Here is an 11,031-nt window from a genome sequence, read left to right on the forward strand (position 1 = left end):
GTCCTTTCTGCTCAAGGCGTTGGCTACTACATTTGCCTTCTCCGGGTGGTAACGAATCTCAAAGTTGTAATCATTAAACAATTCAATCCAGCTACGCTGCCTCATATTCAGTTGTTTCTGATTAAATATGCGTTGAAGACTTTTGTGGTCGGTATATATAATACTTTTGACCCCATATAAGTAGTGCCTCCAAGTCTTTAATGCAAAAACAACCGCGCCTAATTCCAAATCATGCGTCGTATAATTTTGCTCGTGAATCTTCAATTGTCTAGATGCATAAGCAATCACCTTCGTCCGTTGCATTAATACACAACCGAGACCTTGCTTTGATGCGTCACAATAAATCACAAAATCATCATTCCCTTCAGGCAATGACAATATAGGTGCCGTAGTTAGCTTTTTCTTCAATAACTGAAACGCCTTCTCTTGTTCATCCTTCCATTCAAATTTCTTCCCTTTATGCGTTAATACAGTCAAGGGTTTTGCTATTCTGGAAAAGTCTTGGATGAACCTTCTGTAGTAACCAGCTAGTCCTAAAAACTGGCGTATGTGTTTCGGAGTTTTCGGGGTTTCCCACTTTTCAACAGTTTCTATCTTTGTAGGATCCACCTTAATACCTTCTTTGTTCACTATGTGACCGAGGAATTGAACTTCTTCCAACCAAAATGCACACTTTGAAAACTTAGCGTACAATTCTTCCTTCCTCAATACTTCTAACACCTTTCTTAAATGTTCACCGTGTTCTTGGTCATTATTTGAGTAAATAAGTATGTCATCAATGAAAACAATGACAAACTTGTCAAGGTATGGTTCACACACTCGGTTCATAAGGTCCATGAACACAGCTGGTGCATTAGTTAAACCAAACGGCATGACCATAAACTCGTAATGACCGTAACGTGTTCTGAAAGCAGTCTTTGGAATATCATCTTCTTTCACCCGCATTTGATGATACTCGGAACGTACGTCAATCTTTGAATAAACAGACGAGCCTTGTAGTTGATCAAATAAGTCGTCGATTCTCGGTAGTGGGTAGCGGTTCTTGATGCTAAGTTTGTTCAACTCTCGGTAGTCGATACACAACCTGAATGTACCATCTTTCTTCTTGACAAACAAAACAGGAGCTCCCCACGGTGATGTGCTTAGTCGAATGAAACCACGCTCTAAAAGTTCTTTCATCTCGCTGGGTGCGAGTCTGTAAGGAGCACGAGCTATTGGTGCAGCTCCTGGTACAAGATCTATTTGAAATTCAACGGATCGATGTGGGGGTAATCCCGGTAATTCTTTCGGAAATACATCGGGAAATTCTTTTGCGACGGGAACATCATTGATGCTCTTTTCTTCAGTTTGTACTTTCTCGACGTGTGCTAGAACAGCATAGCAACCTTTTCTTATTAGTTTTTGTGCCTTCAAATTACTAATAAGATGTAGCTTCGTGTTGCCCTTTTCTCCGTACACCATTAAGGGTTTTCCTTTTTCTCGTATAATGCGAATTGCATTTTTGTAACAAACAATCTCTGCTTTCACTTCTTTCAACCAGTCCATACCGATTATCACATCAAAACTCCGTAACTCTACTGGTATCAAGTCAATCTTAAATGTTTCTCTAACCAGTTTAATTTCTCGATTCCGACATATATTATCTGCTGAAATTAATTTACCATTTGCTAATTCGAGTAAAAATTTACTATCCAAAGGCGTCAATGGACAACTTAATTTAGCACAAAAATCTCTACTCATATAGCTTCTATCCGCACCCGAATCAAATAAAACGTAAGCAGATTTATTGTCAATAAGAAACGTACCCGTAACAAGCTCTGGGTCTTCCTGTGCCTCTGCCGCATTAATATTGAAAACTCTTCCGCGTCCTTGTCCATTCGTGTTCTCCTGGTTTGGGCAATTTCTAATAATGTGGCCCGGTTTTCCACATTTATAACAAACAACATTGGCATAACTTGCTCCGACACTACTTGCTCCGCCATTACTCGTTCCGACACCATTTATTCCTTTCGTTCTGTTAACCCCTGGTCAGTAGACCTCACACTTCGCCGCGCTATGACCATTTCTTTTACACTTGTTGAAAAATTTGGTGCAGAACCCCGAGTGATACTTTTCACACCTTTGGCATAGCTGCTTCTGATTGTTGTTGTTGTTGTTGTTGCGTTTGTTATTGTTGTTGGGATGATTGTTGTAGTTGTTGTTGTTGTTGTTGTTGTTGTTGTTGTTGGGCCGTTTGTTGTAGTTGCGATTGATGTTGCGATTGTTGGGATAATTGTTGCGATTATTATTGTAATTGCTGTTGTTGTTGTATTGGTGATTCTTATCACCGTTTTCCTCCCACTTTCTTTTGACTTGCTTCACATTGGCCTCTTCAGCCATCTGTTCTTTAATTCTTTCCTCAATCTGGTTCACTAGTTTGTGAGCCATTCTACATGCCTGTTGTATGGAGGCGGGCTCGTGTGAACTTATATCTTCTTGGATTCTTTCCGGTAATCCTTTCACAAACGCGTCGATCTTCTCTTCCTCATCTTCGAACGCTCCCGTACACAATAGGCATAATTCTGTGAATCGTCTTTCGTACGTGGTAATATCAAATCCTTGGGTTCGTAAACCTCTAAGTTCTGTCTTGAGCTTATTGACCTCGGTTCTGGGACGGTACTTCTCGTTCATCAAGTGCTTGAATGCTGACCACGGTAGTGCGTACGCATCATCTTGTCCCACTTGCTCTAGATAGGTATTCCACCATGTTAACGCAGAACCTGTGAAGTTATGCATAGCGTACTTCACTTTGTCCTCTTCAGTACACTTACTTATGGCAAACACCGATTCGACCTTCTCGATCCACCGTTTCAATCCGATCGGTCCTTCGGTTCCATCAAATTCCAAAGGTTTGCAGGCAGTGAATTCTTTGTAGGTGCATCCTACACGATTTCCTGTACTGCTAGATCCAAGGTTATTGTTGGTATGTAGCGCATCCTGTACTGTGGCTATGTTTGAAGCTAGAAAAGTACGGAATTCCTCTTCATTCATATTCACGGTGTGTCGAGTAGTCGGTGCCATTTCCTTCAAAATAGTCAAATGGAACAAGTTAATCATACAGAATATTAAGAGTAGTTAATAGTATTTCGTAGCATAATATGAACTCATTTATAAAAGCTTTTTCTTCATATTAGCGTTTTATAAGTTTAAATTCGGGAAGTACCTACCCGTTAAGTTCATACTTAGTAGCTAATATACAATTCAACTACTACAATTCTATATGAAAACTGATTATAATAATATTTCGCGTTCAAACTTTTATACAATAACTTGCAAACTTACAATACCGCTATTTTACATATAGCATGAAATATGGCACATAAAACTTTGATACAAAGTAGTTGCGAAGATAATTCTAGTTAATAAATAAGGCGTTCAGCAAAGGCAATAAAGACACGTAATTCATACGTCCAGAAACAAGTCATGGATTCTGGTTTTACTAATACCACTTCCCATCCTTGGTTTTGTGGAACATAACCGTTGTGACCGATAGTAAGACAATGTGTTGTAACGTCGTCAAAAGTATGAAGGTTACGTAATGACCAACAGTCTCGTAATAACCTAAAAACCTCATTTCTTACCCCAATTACCGACTCCATCACTTGTGGGAACGTTTTGTTTAATAGTTGTAGCCCGATGTTCTTGTTCTCACTTTGGTGAGAAGCGAACATTACTAACCCGTAAGCATAACATGCTTCTTTATGTTGCATGTTAGCCACTTTTTCTAAATCACGAATTCCTATATTCGGATACATTGAGTCAAAATAATTTCTTAACCCGTTGCTTAAAATAGCATTTAGGTTCCCCGCAATATATGCGTCAAAGTAAACACATCGTAACTTATGGGTTTCCCAATGTGATATCCCCCATCTTTCAAACGAAAGCCTTTTATAAACCAAGGCATTCTTGGAACGTTCTTCGAATGTCTTACAAACTGATTTTGCCATAAATAGTTGTGCCGAGGAATTCTGACCGACTCTAAACAAGATTTCATCAATCATGTCTCCGGGTAAGTCTTCTAAAATATTGGGTTGTCTATCCATTTTGTGTTTTTATACTGTAAAATAGACAAGAGTTAGATTCATAAAAGATACGTATTAATACAAGCAATTTTTACATATATCGTAAAGCATAAGCACACTATATTACATATATTACACCGCACAAATACAACTATCTTATTCCGACTCACTCGTTTCTTCTTTTTCGAACTTGGTTCTTTTTGCTAAGTTTTTAGGGATATATGATGTTCCCCTAATACTAGCTGTCGTTTTCCACAACGGTTTAGAAAACCCTGGTGGTTTAGAGGTTCCCGGGTCATTGTTACAACTTAAGGACTTCGGGGGTTGACGATACATATAAAGTTCATCGGGGTTGGAATTAGATTTCTCTATTTTTATGCCCTTTCCCTTATTATTTTCTTTTGCTTTTTTAAATTCAGTTGGGGTAATTTCTATAACATCATCGGAATCCTCGTCGGGATCCGATTCATCGGAGAATTGGTAATCCTCCCAATATTTTGCTTCCTTGGCGGAAACACCATTGACCATAATTAACCTTGGTCGGTTGGTTGAGGATTTTCTTTTACTTAACTGTTTTATTATTTCCCCCACCGGTTCTATTTCTTCTTCCGGTTCCTCCTCCTCCGGTTCCGATTCTTCTTCCGGTTCCGATTCTTCTTCCGGTTCCTCTTCGGGAACTTGTGAATCAGTCCACGAATCATTCCAAATTACATTTGACTCTTCATTATTATTAGGTGAGTCAATGGGACTTGTATTAGAGGTAGACATCTATCACATAATATCAAACACGTTAAGAGATTAATATATCGCATAATATTCACATGTTAAAAATATATAGTTTCCAACAAAATTTGTTAAGCAATCATTTTTCAAGTAAACACGGTCGAAGTCCAGAATCACTAATGCATCCTAACAAACTCGATAAGAAACATTAATGCAAAATTCTGGTTCTCTAAGACCAACGCTCGGATACCAACTGAAATGTCCCGTTCCTATTGATTAAAAACGTTCCATATTAATTGATTTCGTTGCGAGGTTTTGACCTCTATATGAGACGTTTTTTCAAATACTGCATTCATTTTTAAAACAAACCATAACCTTTATTTCATAAATAAAGGTTTAAAAAGCTTTACGTAGATTATCAAATAATGATAATCTAAAATATCATGTTTACACACGACCATTACATAATGGTTTACAATACAAATATGTTACATCGAAATCAGTTTCTTGAATGCAATTTTTACACAATATCATATAAACATGGACTCCAAATCTTGTCCTTATTTTAGTATGCAACAGCGGAAGCTCTTAGTATTCACCTAAGAATAAACATGCTTTAAACGTCAACAAAAATATTGGTGAGTTATAGGTTTAACCTATATATATATATATATATATATATATATATATATATATATATATATATATATATATATATATATATATATATATATATATATATATATCATATCGTAACAATAGACCACAAGATTTCATATTTCAATACACATCCCATACATAGAGATAAAAATCATTCATATGGTGAACATCTGGTAACCGACATTAACAAGATGCATATATAAGAATATCCCCATCATTCCGGGACACCCTTCGGATATGATATAAATTTCCAAGTACTAAAGCATTCGGTACTTTGGATGGGGTTTGTTAGGCCCAATAGATCTATCTTTAGGATTCGCGTCAATTAGGGTGTCTGTTCCCTAATTCTTAGATTACCAGACTTAATAAAAAGGGGTATATTCGATTTTAATAATTCAACCATAGAATGTAGTTTCACGTACTTGTGTCTATTTTGTAAATCATTTATAAAACCTGCATGTATTCTCATCCCAAAAATATTAGATTTTAAAAGTGGGACTATAACTCACTTTCACAGATTTTTACTTCGTCGGGAAGTAAGACTTGGCCACGGGTTGATTCACGAACCTATAACAATATATACATATATATCAAAGTATATTCAAAATATATTTACAATACTTTTAATACATTTTGATGTTTTAAGTTTATTAAGTCAGCTGTCCTCGTTAGTAACCTACAACTAGTTGTCCACAGTTAGATGTACAGAAATAAATCGATAAATATTATCTTGAATCAATCCACGACCCAGTGTATACGTATCTCAGTATTGATCACAACTTAAACTATATATATATTTTGGAATCAACCTCAACCCTGTATAGCTAACTCCAACATTCACATATAGAGTGTCTATGGTTGTTCCGCAATATATATATATATATATATATATATAGATGGGTCGAAACATTGTATACGTGTCTATGGTATCTCAAGATTACATAATATACAATATAAGTTGATTAGGTTATGGTTGGAATAGATTTATTACTAACTTTCACGTAGGTAAAATGAGTAGTTTTTATCAATCTTGTTTTACTCGCCATTTCTTCGTTTTTAATTCGTTTTGAGTGATTCCAGTGGTCACAGTTCCGTATTGAACTTAACTTTATGAATCTAAATAGAAAAAGTATAAGTTTATAGTCAGAAATACAAGTTACAAGTCATTTTTGAAAGAGGTAGTCATTTCCGTCGAAAGAACGACATCTTGATGACCATTTTGAAAAACATACTTTCACTTTGAGTTTAACCATGATTTTTGGATATAGCTTCATGTTCATAAGAAAAATCATTTTTCCAGAAGTATAGCTTTTAAATCAAAGTTCTTCTTAGCTTTTAATTATCCCAACCAAAACAGCCCCCGGTTTTACTACGACGGCGTATATCCAGTTTTATGGTGTTTATCGTGTTTTCGGGTTTTAAATCATTAAGTTAGCATATCAAATAGATATAGAACATGTGTTTAGTTGATTTTAAAACTCTAGTTAGAAGGATTAACTTTATTTGCGAACAAGTTTAGAATTAACTAAACTATGTTATAGTGATTACAAGTTTATAACGTTGAATAAGACAGCTTTTTATGTATGAATCGAATGATGTTATGAACATCATTACTACCTCAAGTTCCTTTTATAAACCTACTGGAAATGAAAAAAATGGATCTAGCTTCAAAGGATCCTTGGATGGCTTGAAAGTTCTTGAAGCAGAATCATGACACGAAAACAATTTCAAGTAAGATTTCCACTCGAAATAAGATTGTTATAGTTATAGAAATTGAATTAAAGTTTGAATATGATTATTACCTTGTATTAGAAAGATAACCTACTTTAAGTAATAAAGGTTTCTTGATCTTGGATGATTACCTGGAATGGATTTAGAAAACTTGGAAGTAAACTTGCAATCTTGGAAGTATTCTTGATTTTATGAAACTAGAACTTTTGGAATTTATGAAGAACACTTAGAACTTGAAGATAGAACTTGAGAGAGATCAATTAGATGAAGAAAATTGAAGAATGAAAGTGTTTGTAGGTGTTTTTGGTCGTTGGTGTATGGATTAGATATAAAGGATATGTAATTTTGTTTTCATGTAAATAAGTCATGAATGATTACTCATATTTTTGTAATTTTATGAGATATTTCACGCTAGTTGCCAAATGATGGTTCCCACATGTGTTAGGTGACTCACATGGGCTGCTAAGAGCTGATCATTGGAGTGTATATACCAATAGTACATACATCTAAAAGCTGTGTATTGTACGAGTACGAATACGGGTGCATACGAGTAGATTTGTTGATGAAACTGAACAAGGATGTAATTGTAAGCATTTTTATTAAGTAGAAGTATTTTGATAAGTGTCTTGAAGTCTTTCAAAAGTGTATGAATACATATTAAAACACTACATGTATATACATTTTAACTTAGTCGTTAAGTCATCGTTAGTCGTTACATGTAAATGTTGTTTTGAAACCTTTAGGTTAACGATCTTGTTGAATGTTGTTAACCCATTGTTTATTATAACAAATGAGATGTTAAATTGTTATATTATCATGATATTATGATATATAATATATCTTAGTATGATATATATACAGTTAAATGTCGTTACAACGATAATCGTTACATATATGTCTCGTTTCGAAATCATTAAGTTAGTAGTCCTATTTTTACATATGTATTTCATTGTTAATACACTTAATAATATATTTACTTATCATTTAACATAATTAACCAAGTGTATCAATATCTTAATATGATTCATATGTACCTAGTAAGACGTTGTTATAACGATAATTGTTATATATATCGTTTTCGAGTTTCTTAAATTAATAGTCTCATTTTTATGTATATAACTCATTGTTAAAATACCTAATGAGATACATACTTATAATAAAATCATGTTAACTATATATATAACCATATATATGTCATCGTATAGTTTTTACAAGTTTTAACTTTCGTGAATCACCGGTCAACTTGGGTGGTCAATTGTCTATATGAAACCTATTTCAATTAATCAAGTCTTAACAAGTTTGATTGCTTAACATGTTGGAAACACTTAATCATGTAAATAACAATTTTATTTAATATATATATAAACATGGAAAAGTTCGGGTCACTACATCTTCCATAAGGATTTTATGTGTACAATACGAAGGACTTATTCCTTTAATGTCCTGAATCTTCCATGCAATGGCTGGTTTATGAGCTTTTAGCACAGAAATGAGTTGAGATTTTTTATTTTCAGTAAGAGAAGACGATATTATTACAGGTAATTTAGATTCACCATGTAAATAAGCGTATTCCAAATGGTTTGGAAGTGGCTTTAACTCTAATGTCGGTGGTTCTTCTATCGATGATTTATATCGATATCTGTCTTCTTCTTTTAGCATTTGAATTTCTTCTGTTGTTGGTTCATATCCATTAGCTATAAGTGTAGCTAACATTTCAGTTTCATTAATTGGTTCAGTTCCTTCTCCTAAAGAACATTCTCCTGTTCCTTGTAATTCTGGAAATTCTTCTAATAATTCTGCATGTGATTCTATAGTTTGAATATAATAACATGTATCATCTGCAGATTGTGGTTGTTGCATGGCTCTATCAACTGAAAAGGTAACACTCTCGTCCTCTATACTTAGGGTCAGTTTCTTACCAAACACGTCTATTATTGCTTTGGCCGTGTTTAAGAATGGTCTTCCTAATATGAGAGGTACTCGAGAATCTTCTTCCATGTCCAAAATAACAAAATCTACTGGAAATACTAAAGTACCAACTTTAACTAGCATGTTCTCCATTATCCCTCTAGGATATTTTACTGATCGATCGGCTAGTTGTATGCTTATTCGTGTTGGTTTCAATTCTCCAAGGTCTAGTTTAGCGTATAATGAATACGGCATTAAATTTATACTAGCACCTAAGTCTGCCAATACTTCTATTGAACTAAGACTACCCAGAAAACATGGAATTGTGAAACTTCCTGGATCTGATAATTTTTCTGGTATCTTATTCAACAGCACTGCAGAACAATTAGCATTCATAGTAACAGTCGAGAGTTCTTCCATTTTCTTTCTATTCGTGATTAGATCTTTCAAGAATTTAGCATATCTAGGCATTCCTGAAATTACATCAATGAAAGGAAGATTTACATTTATCTGTTTAAACATATCAAAGAATTTGGATTGCTCGGCTTCAAGTCTCTCTTTTCTCATTTTACTCGGGTAAGGAAGTGGTGGTTGGTATGGTTTAACATAAGGTTTGGCCTTAACTGTGTTATCTTCATTAACCTTTTCAACTACCGGTTCTTTTTCCTTATCTTGCTCAGATTGCAGTTCTTGTGGAGTAGGAATAGCTTCATCAGAAATTACAGGTATTTCAGGTGGTTTAAGTGTAATACCACTTCTTGTGGTAATGGCTTTAGCTGTTTCATTCCGGGGGTTAGCATTTGTATCACTTGGTAGACTTCCCGGTTTTCTTTCACCTATTAACCTTGCTAGGTTGCTTACTTCTTGTTCTAGATTTTGAATAGAAGCTTGTTGATTTCTAAATGCTTGAGCATTTTGTTCATTGGTTTGTTTCTAAGATGTGAAAAACTGAGTTTGAGAATCAACTTGCTTTGACATCATGTCTTCTAAATTTGGCTTTTTATCATCAGTTTGTGGTGGTTTGTTTTGAAAATTAGGTCTTTGCTGATTGTAAGTATTGTTGGATACTTGTTGATTGCTAGGACCTTGTTGGTTGTTGTATGGAACATTTCGGTTATAATTCTGTTTTTGATTGTAGATCGGTCTTGGCGGTTGATAATTATTCTGATAATTATTTCCAGGCCTTTGGTTTATGTATGAAACATTCTCTCTTTATTCCATTGTTAGTTCAATACTGAGACAATCTTTTGTCAAATGTGGTCCTCCACACTGCTCACAACTAATTCATATTGAGTGTATATCTTTAGTCATCTTTTCCATTCGTCTCTCGACAGCATCTATCTTTGCGGAAATGAAATCTAAGTCATGGCTAGAATCGGCTCTAGCTGCTTTAGATGATCTAACGATATCTTTTTCTTGGTGCCACTCATGTAAGTGGAAAGCAGTGTTATCAATAATTTTGTAAGCATCAGTTGCTGTTTTCTTCATAATGGAACCACCAGCTGCTTTATCGATGTCTTTCCTTGTAGTGATGTCGCATCCTTGGTAGAATATTTGTACTATTTGACAAGTGTCTAAACCATGTTGCGGACATCCTCTCAATAACTTTCCAAATCTTGTCCATGCTTCATATAAAGTTTCATTTGGCTTTTGTGTGAACGTAACAATTTCTACTTGAAGTCTCACGGCTTTAGATGCCGGAAAGAATTGTTTAAGAAAATTTTCAACTAAAACGTCCCATGTATCAATCGCCCCTTCAGGTAACGATTCCAACCAACCTTTGGCTTCTCCCTTTAAAGTCCAGGGAAATAACATGAGATATATATGTTCATCCTCCACTTCTCTTATTTTAAATAGTGTGCATATCCTATTAAAGGTACGAAGATGTTCATTTGGATCTTCCTTCGGCGCACCACTAAATTGGCATTGATTAGTTACCATGTGTAGA

The 11,031-nt window shown here is 34.8% G+C and overlaps 1 non-coding gene across 1 annotated transcript; it reads left to right on the forward strand.

Moving 5' to 3' along the window:
• Positions 1 to 10,659: 10,659 nt before the first annotated feature.
• Positions 10,660 to 10,766, forward strand: LOC139887023 (small nucleolar RNA R71). The gene has a single exon (XR_011772876.1). It is a non-coding gene; the product is annotated as a small nucleolar RNA R71 (small nucleolar RNA).
• The last annotated feature ends 265 nt before the right edge of the window (positions 10,767 to 11,031 follow it).

This window comes from Rutidosis leptorrhynchoides, chromosome 1 (genome assembly GCF_046630445.1).
Source record: "Rutidosis leptorrhynchoides isolate AG116_Rl617_1_P2 chromosome 1, CSIRO_AGI_Rlap_v1, whole genome shotgun sequence".
Classification (NCBI taxonomy): Eukaryota; Viridiplantae; Streptophyta; class Magnoliopsida; order Asterales; family Asteraceae; genus Rutidosis; species Rutidosis leptorrhynchoides.